This window comes from Gavia stellata, chromosome 2 (genome assembly GCF_030936135.1).
Source record: "Gavia stellata isolate bGavSte3 chromosome 2, bGavSte3.hap2, whole genome shotgun sequence".
Taxonomy (NCBI): Eukaryota; Metazoa; Chordata; class Aves; order Gaviiformes; family Gaviidae; genus Gavia; species Gavia stellata.
This window is the reverse complement of record NC_082595.1, coordinates 562,505-580,660: the sequence shown is the minus strand read 5'-3', so window position 1 is coordinate 580,660 and position 18,156 is coordinate 562,505.

Genomic DNA, 18,156 nt, shown 5'->3' with positions numbered 1-18,156 from the left:
CAGTGCCTGCTGCTCTTTTTTCTCTGCCAAATATGAAAGTTGAACCATAATTCTCATGTGACAAATAACCGTGAGGCTCCGGCTGTCACAACACTTGTAGCGCAGATGGGGGGAGTTGTTACGTACTAAAACTTCCTTGAATTCACTTGTGCTCTGTTTTTATTAACAGTATTTTGTAAACAGGTTTATGTTAAGGTTTTTGTTTTAGTTAGCTTAAAATTTGTTGTTTTCTTTTAAATACTCTGTTTCACATTATCATTTCAGTAGATAAAGGGTTACTTTCAGAAACACCTGAACTTCTACAGCGAAGGACCTTAACCCAGAGGAGGACACCCTGGCTTTTTCCGAATGGTGGTCAGAACACGGCAGCTTACCTGGTTTTGTCAGCAGATGGCCACAAAATGAGATGAGCTTTGTGCGTGGCAAATTTTGAAATGTCGTCCTCTGGGCGTAAATTGCCATCCTCCAAACTACTGACCAAAAGCCAGCGTGTCCTTTTGGCGACAAATTAATTCTCTCGAAGCTGGTCTGACAGCGTGAAAGCTGCCACAAACCTCCTTTTGGCTTCCCCGGGAAGCTTCCCCGGTAGGCTGAAGAAGTCAAATAGCATGAATTAACACTCTGTAGCTGCCGTATATAAAAAAAAAAATCTTTTCAAGCAGAGCTGGAAAAGACTGCTTACTCATCACATTTAATCCTCTCAAAAATGTGTTGGCCTCTCAAATAAAAGCAGCAGCATCCAATACTCATGACATTGCATGATTCTTCACTAAGTAATGTGTTTCTTTGCCTACTCCAGGAGAGAGAGATTTTTACTTCTGCAGATATAAAATGAGTAATTCATTGCTCAGGGGTATGAAACTAACATGACTAATCATCTGACAGTGAACTTTTTTTTTTCCAAAGACTTGGCTAGTCTGTGCTTAAGAATATTGTATGGATGAGATGATAATGTCTGACTCAGCCCATGCAGGTTTCAATTGTGGTGCTGTAAACACAAGCAGAACTCTGATGAGCAAATTGGCAGGAAAAAGCCAGACTTGAAAGGAAGCAAAATTGAGAAGGATGAGCATTAAGCCTCGAAAGAGACTATCAGGCACGTGTAGTGTGACTTGTTCTAAATGTATTTCATAACAGTTTTATTACTCACCTAAATCAGGAGACATGTGAGTGACTCTAGACAAGCTATAAAGCCTGCCACCCCTTTTTTTCCCTGTTAACTGTAAGAGAATACTTGTGTATTATTAATGTAATAAATCAAAGGTACTTCCATCAGACTTCTAAGTATTCAACCTTTTTCCATATATTTCTTTAGGAACCTACATTGATCTGATGCTGTGAAACAAAAGTACTATTTGCTGGGCAAGCAAATAACAGGTATAAGCCTGAAAAGAGGGCATGGTATTGAATGGAAAGCGAAGGGATATTTGCTCTTTGCCATATATAATGCTGAACTTAGATGTCTACGTATAGGGTGCCTGCATAACTTCTGGATCTAAGTGTGTTTGTACCCTAGCTGCTTCTTTCTCTTGACCCTATGGGTACCCAAGTGTTACACCTAGAAAAGGAAGGCATGTAGTTGCTCAAGTACAAAAAAGTAGTCATAATGGTCTAATGTAGGTATCCAGCATACCATGTTTCTTCTCTTTCTGCCTTGTAAATGGAAGATCTTTCCTCTCTTCTTGTTTGTCTGATACAGGTAAATAAGGCAGGCTTTTGCTAAGTTGGGTCGTCCTTTGAGAAGGTGTCTGGATCTGTTCATCCTGTTTCTATACCCCACAGTGCTACCAGTAGAGTCCACTCGAATGTCCTGTATTGCTTTAGTGGACAGTGTAGGATTTCTGGAATACCTATAGCTGTACAGAACAGCCAGTCCCATCCTGAGCACTTGCAGAGCAGCCAAAAGGCCAGCAATTGCTTTGTTTTCCTGCTCCACAAACCTCTGCCTGTAATGCTTTAACAAAGGGCCAGCTGTGGAAATGAGATTCTTTGACAAATGGTACTATTCGTCATTTTGTTTCTCAGAAACTGGTTAACTGGGTGTCTTTTTTTCCACTAAACTTTTCCACTGGTGCAGGCTTTGCCAGGGCACAGGAAGGTGCTCTTGGCTCTGTGTCAGAAGTGTGAGAAAGGAAGCTGTTCCGTGGATTTTTTTTTCTTGTGTCTGAGCCTTTTAATATTTAGATGCATCGGTCTTTCATTCATCATCTGCTTCATGGCAAAGTCTGGAAATACGTTAAAGCAAGCTGCAATATTTTCTGAGAAATGATTAATTCTGGAACAAATGTGACAAATTTCATCTTGTGTTTGGCTGAACTCTGCCTGAGTGACTAACTGCTCTGGGAGAACTTTCCAATTGTCCCTCTTGAAAGTCAACCTCTTTGAATTAATTCAGCATCCTCTATTTTGATTAAGAATGTGTCAGCTTATTGTTAGTGTGACAGGGAGATACGGGGCTGTTTGTTTTCCTTTTAGCATTATACAAACAAGCTAATTATGAGTCATGCACAATACGTGCCCTCAGTGCATGATAAGGGACATGAATGATAAAGCATTAACTGGACTATGTGCCATCTTCTTTTGTGGGTGAAACAAGCAGGGACTGAGTAAACAAAATACAATACTTTTTCATCCTCTAACATCTTAGCAATCCCTCCTTTCCAAGGAAAGCGGTGTTCTTTCAAATCCTATTTTATACTGAAATAGAAAGACAAAGACAAGTCCTCTATGCAGTAGGCATCATGAGCCCAATCTGATCTCTCATCCTGACTCTGATGTCTTCTGTTTTCAGCTTATTTGCAGCGTGATTCCTTCCTGTCCTCAGTGCTAAGATTTATTTGACAGCATTTGGAATAAATGTGTATTCATTCTGTCCTACCACCCTGAAGCATGCTACCATGGCTCTTTCTAATGGGCCAGAAGTTGAGTCTTTCCTGCTATACCTTTGTAAAAGAGAAAACATCAAGGCATACAATACGTAGACTATCTTGTGAGCCACAAAAGCAGCATATGTTTTCTCGTCTGGAAAGTGTTGTTACTTGGTGCTAATTTCATTGCTTTTTCTTGCATCCGTTGGACAAACACTTTGGCCACGGCAATCCATGTGAGATAACAACCCCGCTGCAGGGTGTCTGAGTATATGGAAGAAAAATAACACAGGAACTTGCAGAAAGAACAACCAGGTGCAGATGGAGCTGAAGCAGAAATACTGGTGACAGATGTTCTTCCTGACCTGCTGGAGGAGTATGCACCAGACAGCATCTTCATCATGCTGCGTGACATCTCCTGCTTTGGAGAAGTGAGATTTTACATGATGACTTTTACAACTGCATAACGCTGCCAGAGGAGGTGAAGTGCTGCAGCACCTCTGCCTGTAAACACCTTCTCCGTAGCACCACTGATTGGCAGGGGGACCATAAAGAGAGGGAAGGCTTTTTGGAGAATACATGCACCAGAAGATTGTGCCGTTGACTTGTGAAGCTTGGCAGCTACCCTCCTTATAAACACCTTCTCCACCGGGCAGTAGATTGTAAATAAAGAAGGAACTGAAGGTGATTTGACCAGAGCAGATGATGAGACAGATGTCCACACCTGCAGAAAAAGAGCTCTGCTACTACACATGACGTTGTGCAGGGTGGGCTTTACTTTCCTGAAGAGTTAGGGCTTGTTGCACTTTTCTGTACATTCATTAGCAAATAACGTAGAGGTGCCTTAAGGAAAGGGTAACACACACCTTCCCAAAGCCACAAACCTTTCTTCCTCGCCTCCAAATCTCTCCAGAGGAGAACCCAAGAGAAGGCGGCCCTAAGCTTTAAGAAACTTTTGCTGCTGTAGCTGCCATAGGTTTTTCATTCCCTGTAAAGCTATTGCAAGATAAGTACACACATCCTTTGGTGGGTAGCCTAAGCTGCTGCTGAAGTACAGAACGTAGGTTTATTTTTGGTATAAAAAAAGAAGATTCTGACATTGCAGCTTGAAAGTTAGCCTTTACGAGCATTTGTATGATGTGACCCTCTCTTTTTCTGTGGATATTAATATCAGGTGAAATAAGTTTTTCAAAGCATGATATAAATTAATATTTGCGTTAGCAATCCAGAGGCAGGGCTCTGGGCTATGTACAGTTTCCCTTCTTAGCTCAGAATTACTCTTGCACTGTTGGAAAATCTTTGCGCTGATGATCCCTCGGTTATTTTGCAGGGAGGTGACTGCAGAATGGGTGGAGTCTGTGAAAAAAACATCAAGATTAAATTGGTAAAAGCCAGCAAAATAAAGGAGAATGCAACATGGCTCAGGCTGCGTTCACTTAGAGCTGGAGCTGAGAACCAAACAAGAAGCTGATGCTTCCACCTCTTCCTTTTGCTATTTCAGAACAGGAAAGCCTTTATCAGTGTGCAATCCTTTGCAGATCAGCCTCCATCACAAAGACTGTTTGGAGCTTTTCTTTTTCATTGGGGTTTTCCCCTTTTAATGAATTTTCAATTTTTAAAGTTAATAAGAAAGAATGCTTCATGCATCTCAAAATAAGGCATAGGGTGCTGTAGGCATTCTTGCACTGCTCAGCAGTGCTATTTGAAGATCCAGCAGTAGCTTTTAAAAGGAAAAATTAACAGGGATTGTGAGGAATTGACAAAACATTTCATGAATGCCAGAAAAAAACATAGAATACCTTGTTACCAGCTTTGGACAGTTTTGCAAAATCGCTACTCTTCTCTATGCCAGGCAAATGCTCGTAAGGTAAAAAGCTGCTTGGTTGTTAAAGAATGAAAAACAATTTTCCTTGCTCCAAAACAAAAGCACTGCGATAATCAAAATGCTGCCATTTCACCTCGCTGTTAAAAAGGTCACAGTTTTGGCTGGAGGCCACATTGCAAAGTGATCTGCTTTGTCACTTGAATAGGTTGGCTTGGATCATGAAAAAACCTAAACTGGGGCAGTAGAGAGAAAAAGGGAGAGAGTGTTGTAGCCTGGGAAAGGAACAGAGATTTAATATCACTCATTGCTTGTTTGTACAGCATTAAGACAAGAAAGAGAAAATGAAGCCCCTTCCAGGATCCCCACGCTAGCTTGGAAGGCATTTCCAGAGGCTAGTTGTGCTTTTCTGTTGTGCCGGTCCTGACCAGCGTGAACCGTGCGGTGAGGACGTCGTCCCCACCTGCCAAGAACAACAGAGCGGATGTGCAACACCATGCTAAAATTTACACCAGGCTGACAGACGCATTCATACTCAGCTGGCTGCTCCTCGGGGGCTTGATCTGAACGCTGTCCGTGCAGTTAAGTTGTTCTCACTGTTTTACAAAAAAAAAACCCCACCCCTCTTCGGTGGGGGAAAGAGGTGACAGGACCGTGGAGCAAGAAATGTGAGTGTGTATATTGGCGTGTGGTGCAGAAGGGAATAGTCCATAGTGTGCTTAGCAGCAGGTATCTGTAGCTGAGGGAGGAGGAGAGCGTTATTTCTGCACATGAGTGGGAAACCGCTGGGGTTTGCGTTGCAGATGGCTTTACCTGCGGCTGGTGGTGGTGGGCAGGCTGGCGGTGGCGGTCTGCAGGGACTGGGTGGTGACTGAGCTGGGTGGCCCCAGACTTGCCAGGGAAGCCAGGTGAATCTCTGCTCACCTCCACCTTTGAGGGAAAGCGAATGAGAGCCTGCGCATCTTTTGATGAGGAAAAGCGTGCCAGAGGGAGAGTGACCCAGATCTCCTGTGCTGGGCAGGGGACGAAGGCCAGGTGTGTACTCAAAGCTGCTCAGGGCAGATGAAGAGGGTGCAGCGTCATCCAACCAGCTTCTTCATACGTGAAAACTAAGCTGGGGAATAATGAAAAAGCAAATTATGATCGGCCTCAGAGAAGCACTGCGAAGAATCAGGACTGGGAGGAAGGAGGAGGGTTTTGTGCTGTTGTGGTCATGCCAGGCTCCTGGTGCTCTGGTTCAATTAATACCAGTTTCTCTTCAGCCACCTGCACTCATTGCCTTGCGTAAGAAAACCTGTATTTGAAAGGGGCTTCCAAAGCACCAGAGCTGAGAGGACCAGCCAGGGAACATACCGGGACTAGGGACAATATGGCTTATCCAGCTGGGAGCCGTCAGATGGGGGCAAGAAGAAGAGGACAGACCTGCACGTGAGGGGAAGAGAGAAAGAATAGACCAAGAGCTCAGGGCTGCAGGTGGGAGAATGAGTTGTGATAGTGAGATTTGAAGGTGTAAGTTGTTCTGATGTCAACCAGTTTTTAAAGGACATTGCATTTCTCTTGGGCGCATTCATTCACATGCCTTCTTTTCCTAGCAATCTCCCAGCTCTTCTGTAGTCCAAGCAGATTGGAAAGTTGGGTTTCTTTCACCAGGTAAAGAGAGACCTTTCCTGTGTCTTTTTCAGGGAAAATACGAGCTTTTTTTCTTTTTTAATTCCTCCTCTGAAATGTACTAAGCTTCTCCTTCTGCTCTCTAGGCAGCTGCCTCTTGGGATAGGAAAAGGAAATTAAACAGCTAATGGTTATGCTTTAATTAGGCTTTATTGGAGTTAACACAGCTTATGCTCCGCATATGTGCTGCAGAGAGTTAGATACTTAAAAAATCCTGTCTTTGCTATTATGAGTTTATGAGAAAGGAAGCCCAAGGAAGATCAATACATCCTCTGTGTAGATTACAAATGGTTCATGACGTATGTCCACAGGAGCTGTTTTTAGTGAGGGTAGTCTAGTTATTATGGATTTGACATGAACTTGGCCTGGTGCCCTGAGGGAATGCAATGTAGGCATAATTTGGTCTTCCTGTAATTGTCTATTTAACTTGGCAATCCAGAGTAATTTTTTCCTGTGAAATGAGACCGAGACGTCACTAAAGCGGCGGTCAGATTAATTAATGAGGCATAATAATACTCCTAATAAAAGCTCATGAGCTGAGTCCTCGTCCCTCCCCTTTCCTATCCTCCCCTGCTGTCCTCCCCCTGCTGAGAATGCAGCTTCCCAGGAATCCATGAGTCACACTTCGTAAAGGAGTTTCTTCTTTAGTTGACGCAAACAATACGGCGGAGAAAAATAGTAAGTGCAGAACCATCTGTTTGATGAAGTCCTTGACATTTTATTTCATTTCCCCCTATTGCATATTAAAGGAAGTAAATAGAAAAACACTTGCTAATTATACCACTGTTTACTGATTGCTGGGGCGGCTTTTATTGTATTTATTAGAAGCACTAGCCTGTCCTGCAGTCCCAGCTTCAGCATCCTCCTTTGTGCTTTGTGTGAGAGGAGCGTGATGGCGGCCATGGGTGTTCCATAAGGCTTTTGAGCCCTTCATCTCCAGTCAGCTCACACAAGGGTGAAAACGTGCCTCTTCTGTGCAGGGGAGAAAGCTGGGAAAGGTGATGGGACTGCATGGTTTTGGGGTAATGTGCTGAGCTAAATCTGAGGCTGAAACCCTGTACCTGAGGTTCGATGTTGGGAGGGAACAGTTGCCATTTCCTTTTGTGGGGCCAGGATTTTGTGCTCCGTGTCTTGGCTTCGTGTTTGGGCTCGGTAAATCTTGACGGGGAGGCCGAATGGCAGTGCTTTGCTGAGACTGATAGCGTGAGCAGCAGCTGCCGTCTGCCCTTTTGAAAGAAATGTCCTGAACAAGCCGCTCTTGCTACTTCCTTCCCAATGTGTTGGACTGTGCGCTTGTTTCCCCATCTGGTTCCCTTTGTAGGTAGAGCTTTATGGCTTAAAAGTGCTCCCTGCATGGTGCAAGGATGAACAGTAAAACGCAGAGCCTCATCCCTCCCTCTGTCTGGGATTTGGATTTGGCTCATGGTCAGAGCAAGCCAATGCTATTTGAAAACAAGTTGGTGGCTAAAGGCCAGTTATATTAGGCAGCTATTTCCTTTGCAAAATCTAAGCTATTGGCATTCATTAAAAGTCACAGTAATGAATCAAATGGCTGTGAACTAAAGCAGTTTTTCTCCCACCACACCATGTAAGGCCAGCGTGAGAGCAACTTGGCCTAGCCCATTAATAGGAAGGGAAAGATTTGCAACACCGGGGAGGACATGGTGACCTTATCTAGGGATGAGGACACTAGGAAGTTCAGAAACACCAGCTTGCCTTTGGATGAGAATTCAGTGTTGATGAGAGAATCTATTTCTGGTTATTTCCTTGGGTACAAAAGACTTGATGAATTTTCCAGTCCACTATTTGGACAGATTTAAATGATTTTATTACTTATACTTCCATGAAGATTCTATCAGTAGCGCTGGTCGCCCTGACGGGCTGGGTGTTTTGACTCTCCTCTCTAACATCAGCTCATTCGGACAGGTTTATGTTCCCTGCGCCATAAAACTCTCAGTTCAGAACACAAATAGTGGAAGATATATTTCTCCATGGCTCTAACCCATTGTAACACATATGCTAACTTGGCTCCAAGGGGTGTGCATCACACATTGGCATGTTCTCTCAAAACCTATCATGAAAGGAGTTATTTTAAAACTAGAGGAAGATGGCTGTCTGATTGTGAAGGAGATACCCAGGGTTCACACCACCGCTTGAAGCACCAAGCACGCAGAAACTGTTCACTAGAGCAGGCCCCAAAAGGCAAGAGTCGTCTTCTAGACTCCAGGGTAACAAATGTGGGAAAGGTCAAAACTGACACACTGGCTGAAATCCATTTATTACATTGAATGTTGACCACATGAAATAATGTAGCTTATATGGGTAACTTCATAAAGCAGTTATATCTTCTGACAAGTAGAAGTGTGCGGTATAGAGAAGGCTCTATTGGTTCCCAATTTTATTTAGAGAAATCTTGGTGTTTGCAGCAATGGTCTTAGCTGGTAGGTAGAAGCGCAAAGTGTTTCTTTACTCATGATATAGCTCATTCTGTCTGGTGGTCTTTTGTGGCTTTCCATCTGCAAATCCTTTTTTAAAATGTGATTATACATAAAGGAGAAGCAATAGTTAGCTTCTGGTTTGTTACGGCTGCTTTGGAAATTTTTTTGAGGTTTTTTTGTTATGCTAATAATGTTCTATTGATGCATGGGAAGGCAAAGATATCTGCTTCTTGGAGTTACATGTAAGGTCTAATAGTCTCCCCACTATGTTTTCTACTTGTTTCCTGCAGTGATTTAGAACCAAAATGGGGGATATATGATACAATAATTTCATCCTATACTTCTCATATGTAGGAATCTTGAACTAAAAGAGGTAAATCTTGGGTATTCAAAGAACTTCCAGTTTCCATCCTACAAAACTATGGGTTAGGGTTGCATCAGTGTATCATGGTAGAGAATGATCAGGCAGTAAGTCCTGAAGCAGACTTTTTTTATAAAAGCATTAATAATGAAGCTGTGGAAAGTTTCTTTGCAAAAGGTTTGCAAAAAAGGGAATGGATTCCAGTCACTAAAATGTCACAAGTTCATTTCATCTTATTCTGACTCAGACCACTTCTCACTCCATAAAAATAGCCGTGTAATGTGTGTATTTGAGTATAATGTCCTTGCTAAACCTTCATAAATGACGTCGAATGTGCAGACTTCTCTTTGCTTACTTCCCCTTGCTGAGGGCGTCTGGAATCGCCGACTGATCTGGAAGAGCCCATCTGACCGGTGTTTCAGTCACAGACCATTGCTGCAATGCCGTCGGAAGCACAAGCACTGAAAAGAGCATGCCGAACAGGTGCCCCCTCGCTGGGGCGACACCAAGCTTGGGCCGCTGAAGCTGGGAGAGGTCCAGGACAGACCGAGGATACATCCCAATTCCTCGGAGGGATTTTTGACTCCTTTCTGCCCTCAATCTGATCTTTTCCCTACATCAGGAGGTGTGCCGTGACTGCTCCTGGGGCTGCTCTGACTGAGCAGCAGAGGCTAGAAGACACTGAAGAGGCCATGAACCTGTGCTGCTGCAAGAGCATGTTGTGCCTAAGGGCTTGTTTAAAATTTAAATCTCTCTTACCTTCAAATCGGACCCATGGTGTGTTAGAGGCGGATTGACATGAAACTCAAAGCCCGAAGATAACCTTTGGCCGCTTTCTAGTCCCATCAGTATAGACTATTTGCAGCCAAAACAGGTTTGGTTGCAATTGTGCTAGGAACTAGTACCGCAGCCTAAACTAGGGAAATCCCCAGCACATTAATGGTTTGGATTTGTTTCTTTAAGTCTCCAGGACTTTTCATTTGTATGTATAATACCTAGGACAAGTCCCAGGCCTTGTTCCAACATGTTCAAATGCATCCAAAGGTGTGATCAAAAGGTGAATGAGATGCTCACCATGACCAGAGAGCTGTCCCCTGCCCTGCTTTTCACAGTGATTTTTTTCCTGCATGCGCGCCTGGGGCTGAGGGCTTTGTGCTAGCAGTGGAGGAGACAGTCAATCCCTTCCCTTTGTCATCCATCCCTTGTTATTTTATTTACAAGAGCAGTTGTGTCCCTGTGGCTGCCTATCGGCTTAGTTGGAGGCAAGGTTTTGGAGATAGAAGCAGAAGGACAAGGTGCACCCCTGGGTCGTGGGACAGGCAGAGCCGAAGGGACTGCGGGAGAGGCAAGGAAGGAATGCTGACAGCTTCCCCGCTAGTTGATTAGTAGCACTGGCGTGCCTTCAGAGGAGGTCAGCCTCTGCTCCCGTGCCCAGCGGAGGGGATCCACTGTTGCTCCCAGCAGAAGGAAGAGGAGGAAGGAAGGGGGCTTTATTCAGTCACGCTAACTCCTCAGGCGCTCTGCAGACCAGCTGGATCCCACTCGCTGATGGACAAGGGCTATATCGTTCCTGCAAAAAATGCTTCACTTGCATGGGCTTGACTTGGATGCATTGGTGTAGTTCCTGGCTTTGACATTCCCCTGTTTGCAAGCTAACATAAGCAAATACGTTCTTTTGATCTTCCATGCAGCTCTGTGGTACTGTACATGCAGCTCCATGCTTTCTTTCACAGATGTCAGATTCAGCTGCCGCATGGGATCTCCGAGAGAAACTGTTTTGTGTGTTTTTAAAGGAAAATTACCCAATTATTTTGATTGAGTTAATGTGGAGATGGTGACCTTTACATTCAAAGCTGTTATGCTGCAAATGTTCCAAATACATTATGTGCTCTGCTAACGCCACTGACAGGTTCTGCATGATTAATAGTGTTTATAAAGCGTGTACAAGAGTTTGGGAAGCCTAGGATAGAAGAACTGGTATGGGATTTATTTTGCACTAAACATGATAAATATATGGTTGGACTTGGAGTATTTTTTTTTCTTTCTAGGAATGACTTAATGATGGAGGAGAAAATCACTAATTCATTAAACGAGCTGTTTAATTTTTCTTGTAAGAAAAATAAAAGCAAAGCATATTGTTAGTGGTTGGTCCAATATGTACATTTAGATTGATCATTTTTAAAGGAAGACTGATGTTTTTAATACATGGTTTTTACTTTAAGACTGGCCTGGTTCCTGCTTCTCTGGAAGGCTGTAGGAACTCTTCCATCAACTGCACCGGGTCATGGTATTGCAGGGGCCACACGCAGGTTGGAGGAAATTTCAGGATGAAGCCTGATATGTAGGTAACAGAGGCAGGTATTTAAATAGGGAAAAAGGTGTAAGGTTTCCCGTTTATGATACTGTGAGGACGATGTGGGGGAAGTTATTCAACAAAACAAATAGGCAAATGCAGGTTGCTCCCTGCCTACTCAAGAGACATCTTGGAAAGACTCTTTTTCAGCTTGATTTTATAACAAAACCTCATGGCTTGCTCTTGAGCTGTTTTCCACTCTCACAGCCTGTCCAAGCACAGGATTCTCCTCTTCCCCCGCTGGTGCTGTGACAGGGCTCCCTGCCCTCCCACACATGCCATGTTGTCCTGCACCATGGCTCCAGTTTAAAAACCTGTATAACTCTGAGGGCTAGTGGAGAGCCTTTCCTCATTTCCAGTGGCATAAGCTGAGCCGAAGTCCCTCTTACGCAGACTGGTGCAGATGGGGAGAGGGTCTCTGAGTGCCCATGCAGGCACCCACCGAGCTCCACGTAGAGGTCTCCTGCGTGGAGGGATGGATGGACTGACTTGCTCGTTGGACTCTAAGTTGTGATAACGTAATGATTACAGCCACAAATTTTCAGGCGAAGAAGCGGGATTATTTCTGTATCACCTTGTGGCTAACACTGCATCAGCACAGACACGCTTAATTGAATCCAATGATTTCTTATTCACAGGATAAAAATGTGAGTAACATTGAAGCTCCTTTATACCATTCTGGTGAGGCAAAAGCACTTTGAAACACGTGCAAATTTTGTTTACACTCACCTCGGAGCTTCTTAGGGCTGTCTGAGTAGAATGAGGAGGCTTTTATGTAAATGAGTGGTGTATGAGCATTGATCTTGTGCCTTTCATCCTACCACACACATTAAAAATAATAATAATCCACAAACGTTTTATGCTCCAGCTTTTCACTGAGCCAGAACTTGCACAAAGTACTCAATACTTTCACCGTTAGCTCTGCATTAGCTGCCATACTGATTTTAGAAGGCTCAGGGGAAAAACAAAAGCATTTATAAAGGCATTCTAATTTTTAACATAAGCTTGGGCTTTGATTGTAAAATGTATCTCATTTGGTCATCTTGGTTTTTAAATTTCATACCATTCCCTAAATTCATCACTTGCTGCAGCTGCTCAGCACTTAGCACCTGTACATTTACCCCTGAGAGACTCCAGACTGAACCAGAAGATTTTATAGGCGTTGAGGCTAATGGCTAAACTTTCAAGATTTGTTTTTCAAATACATGCACTTTTTTCCACATTATACTTTCAGCAGGCTGGACTAGTTAGAGGTTGCTTATGAGAAACCCACCATAAGGCCCTTTAACATGGGGATCTAAAGAGAACCAGATTGAATTCCCTTTACAGAGTGAGAGTTTTTAAAGAACAAACATTTAATGAGTATCTCATTTCTGCATTAAATACTGAGGGTCTTTTAAGCATAGGTTTTGACTGATCTTAATGAAGAAAAGCGAGGGAGGGGTTCCTCTGTATTTCGTGCTGTACTATGAAAAAGTGGAAATTGAATTTGTCTCGGTAATTCTTTTTTATTTTTGTGGACATTTGAATTTTATGTTTTTCCTGTCTATGCATTATTTTATAAACCTTCTCATCCTTGGTAGTCTGGGACTGGTTAGATTCCTTTCTCTCACATACACAGATATTCTGCTTATGCTTGAGTGTATGGTTAAGCCCTTTGTTATTAGTTAAGCAAAAGCCAGTAGGAACAGAGCAGCAGAGAGAAGTCTGAAATGCTGCCCCTTCCAAAATTTAGGAGAAGTAGGAGCATCGATCTGGAGCACAAGCTCTGCAGAGGTGATCTGGGTGCATCTGGCTGGATCCCAAGTGCCCAAATATGATGAACCATGGGTGGATGCCTGGCCTCCAGGGCTGCTTTCATTCTTCTTGACTCTCTGTCTTGGCAGTTCATTGAAGAAGGAGGGAGGGAAGAAACGCTGTGGAGGTTTCCATGGGTCTCTGAACATGAGCAAGGGGAGCCTAAATCTCACAGCCAAATGGCTGAAATCTGGCAATATGGAACCTGCTAGTTCTTGGGTCTCTCTAGCATTCAGCACCTGCCAACATCAAGGTAATCACACATTCATTTGGTGTGGGACTCTAAACTAGAACTAAGGAACCCAAACATGTTACAGATGGACTTCCACAAGGGCAACTGTACAGGGTAGATGTTTTCCAGCTAACCCAAATCCTCCTCACGAGAAAAGTAACACATCAGGAAGAAAGAAAATTAGAGCTAATTCAGGCTTCTGGGTAACATGCAGGTATGGCTTTAGTATCCACCCAATTTTAAGGAGCCGTGCTTTATCCATAATGTAAGCAAAATGGCAATTTCTCTACAATGCAAATATTTTTTTCTACTATGTTTTATTATTTACAGCCTTTCTCCCCTGGGGTTTCCGTAGCAACCTCATATTTCACCTGTATATACCTTTTGCTGCAGAGAACAGTGCTTATAAAATATTGGGGTATTTATTGTTTATCTTCTTAGCTCCTTCTTGCATTTGAGCCAGAACAATAAAGAGCACCAACGTTTTCAATCATTATTCAGAGATCGTTATATGACTTCACCACGTAGTATGAATTAATCATGAATCACTGCAACTGAAAGGAGCACGAGGGAAGAGGAAACTATTATTAAGCAATATATTATCAAATGAACTGTAATGATTTCCAAGATCTCTTCAGAGACTATTCCTCATGAACAGTGCTTTCCTCAAAAAGAATTACGATAAGCGTCTCATTTTTTTGTGATCACGCTGTAAACCATTGTTAGAATTCTCTATGGAAAATATTTCTGGTCCTTATTCTTGGTATAGCTGAAAATCTGCTCTCTCAGATTTCCTTCAAGGATAAAAGCAAATCTGCCTGTCTTGATGTGATGATGAGATGAGGTCCTATTCCAAATTCACCCCATTTCAGACTTCTAGGTTTGTGCAATGTAATTATATTTGAGTTTCCCTCTCACTTTCCAGAATTTCTGCTGTCCTCTGACAGAAATACCTTAACTGTCTTCCTCACAGAAAACCATACATGTTTTGGCTTTCTCTATGCATAGAAAGTGCCTAGCATACTTTTTGAAAGTAAGTGCAGGTTCGGGACGTGTGTGTAAGATTAGATAACAAGATTTACTGCCTCCCCGAGGGAATTAATTGAAGAATGTTCCATAACAAGTGCATTAGTCATCATTAGCCCCACCTCAATCTCAGCAGCAATTATTGCTTCTTTCCTTGAGTATTTGTGTTTTCCTAATTGACGTGCACATTGAAAGCCCTTGCAATAACACTGAATTCTTTGCGGGATGGTTAATTTACTGATATTGTATATCCTGCATTCAGAATCCTGTAAGAGACTTTTCTCAACTGCTACCCACATGGGAGCTCATCTGGAAATATTTTTAACCCTTCCTTGAGGGTGGCCTATTCATGACTGCTATAAGGAGATTTCTGTGAAACAAGAAAAAGCACTTTTTCTGGTGCAGTGCAAGGGAAAACTCCAGCGGGTTGTGTGGCAGCTCAGAGAAAGGCAGTTTTTATGGGATATAAGGGCCCACTAGGAAGATGCGTTGGATCCTCACTCAAGTGAATGCATCTTCTTGCATACTGAGAACCAAAAATCCCCAGTGATTAGATCAGGTCAGGGAAGACACAAAGGATTTTGCAAGGCTGTTTTTTTGTTGTTTTGTTAAGAACAGTGCAGATGAGGTTTGATGCCAATGAAGCCAGCTGGGTGTACAACAGTGCAGAACTGGTGCAAATGGGAGGTCAACAGAAATGTTTTTCTCCTGAGACATCCTTGTTCCCCATGGAATTAGCCAATACTTTTAGAGAGAAATCTGCTGTCACTGTGCATGGAGAAAAAAGGCAAAAGACAGCTGCCAAAAGCTGTGAAATCCTATCCCATACTTCCCCATACCCTGCTTCTAAAAGATCTCTTAAATTAATTAACCACTTGTAGGAGAAACAGCAAACATTCAATTTATTTATTTTTTTTCCCCCCCTGTCTGTGACAACAAGCTTTTCCAGGGCAAGATGGGGATCCTTTTTGATCCCTCCCATCTCCAGATTCCACATTTCAGTGGTGTTTTGAATTTTGGGTCTGAATGTTTTTATTTCCCCCCCTTGGAATCCACTTTTTAATGCAGACCTAGCATTTGTTTCCATCAGTATGAATGAGAGTTTAATTCTTTACTTTGGGCTTCTGGCTGTTCTCTCTCCTCTCCCCTCTATTTTACAGAGACCCTACATTGTCTGTGTCTGCAAGTAACTGCATTGCACATACCTCTCTCTCTCTCTGTTGGCTCTGACTTTTAAAATTATACACTAAGTACTAAAGTACCCAAGGGCCTTATAGAAGGTAGTAATTCAAGGTCAGGCTTCTTTGGATCAGGACACTGACTTAAGCAAAGGATTCATGTGTGGCACATGAAGAATACACTGTAAATTGTGCCAAGAGATATTTCTCTTAAGGGAAGACTTTGTGACTCATGATTACGTATAAGTTAATGTCGTGGTGCAAACTCTCAGTCTGCACCTGCAGTGCTGGCAGGTTGTCAGGATCCTCAGTATTACAGCCCAGTATTAAACAATGTCTGTGTGCTATTGCCAGGCTGCCGACTTAATTCATCCACTCATCCACCTTGACACTGGAGGTACCGCCCTACCAAAGCTCTTCTGCTGTTGTTCTCCAGGAATCAGTGGGAAATATACCCATACCCTATTCACTCAGTCATCTGTCTTCTGTTTCCACTTATCCCCCCACTGCCCCTTGACTTTGTGCGTGTCCTTTGGCAAAGGACATCCCTGCTCATTTCTTCTTGCCCCTCTTGCTAGCTCAGACTGGGAAGCCTGCAGAGCGGAGGATCTGGGATGCTGCAGGTCCTGCCTCAGTGCCGGCTCACGCTCAGGTCACCCTCTGAACGCTACTGCCACACAAATAAATACTGGCTAGTTGACACAGATTTTTTAAAAAAGCATTTCACAGTGCATCTTAACTCCAAATGTGACTGGGCAGCCACTTCACTCCCTCGTCTCCATGCAAGTGCTGCTGACTGCAGAGCAGAAGGGCTCCTGTGCCTCTACACCAAAGCAAAGCTGTCGCAGCTCTACTCATTTCTTCCCAAAACCAGGAACAGTTCGGACCAACCTAGGCATTAAAGTAACCACTCTGGACTCTGGAGCACTATTTTGACCACAGGCAGTTATCTGAATGAGAGAGGGGTATCATACAGAAGTCTTGGCATCTCATTCCTCTTAGCTGATAAATTAGGTTTGTGCCTTGAAAACTTTGAACTGCCCCACAAGCAGGGATTTTAGTTCAATCGAAGTTGCTGATGGAATGAATGTTGCTTGCCTTGATGTGTTTGGGGTTTTTTGGTGGTTTTATCCTTGTACCAGTCTTGTTTAATATCTTTATCGATGATCTGGATAAAGGGATCGAGTGCTCCCTCAGCAAGTTTGCAGACGACACTAAGTAGGGTGGGAGTGTTGATCTGCTGGAGGGTAGGAAGGCTCTGCAGAGGGATCTGGACAGGCTGGATCGATGGGCCCAGGCCAATTGTATGAGGTTCAACAAGGCCAAGTGCCGGGTCCTGCACTTGGGTCACAACAACCCCATGCAACGCTACAGGCTTGGGGACGAGTGGCTGGAAAGCTGCCCGGCAGAAAAGGACCTGGGGTTGTTGATCAACAGCCAGCTGAATATGAGCCAGCAGTGTGCCCAGGTGGCCAAGAAGGCCAACAGCATCCTGGCCTCTATCAGAAATAGTGTGGCCAGCAGGAGTAGGGAGGTGATCGTGCCCCTGTACTCGGCGCTGGTGAGGCCGCACCTTGAATGCTGTGTTCAGTTTTGGGCCCCTCACTACAAGAAAGACATTGAGGTGCTGGAGTGTGTCCAGAGAAGGGCGACAAAGCTGGTGAGGGGTCTGGAGCACAAGTCTGATGAGGAGCGGCTGAGGGAACTGGGGTTGTTCAGTCTGGAGAAGAGGAGGCTGAGGGGAGACCTCATCGCTCTCTACAACTGCCTGAAAGGGGGTTGCAGAGAGTGACGAGTGACAGGGCAAGAGGAAATGGCCTCAAGTTGTGCCAGGGGAGGTTTAGGAAAAATGTCTTTCCTGAGAGAGTGGTGAAGCACTGGAACAGGCTGCCCAGGGAAGTGGTGGAGTCACCCTCCCTGGAGGTGTTCAAGGAACGCGTGGACGAGGCGTTGTAGGACATGGTTTAATGGGCATGGTGGTGGGGTTTTTTTTGGTCAATGGTTGGACTTGATGATTTTACAGGTCTTTTCCAACCTTAGTGATTCTGTGATTGTAGGGCAGGTTGTCTCATCTTCTCTTTGTGTCAGTCTTTGCTAGGATAGGGTAGCACCCTTCTCCCTTTGACTCCTATGGCAAATTAATTACTGGGCCATTCATAGTAAGAAAAGCTAAGGAAAGGGTGTGTCGTAATCTCTGTGAAACGAGTGTTGCCTCTATTTTGCCATCTTTGGCAATCTACCAAAGGGAGGTAATTATTGCTTCCGGTTTTTTTATCTTTCATATTCAGGTGGATGAGCAACACCCACCCAAAGCTGAGGTGGCTCAAACATGGTACGCAAACTCAGATATACCTCTTGCAAGCAATTTTTTGTAGATACAAGATGCTTTCATTGCTGTTTTCTAGAATAGATAA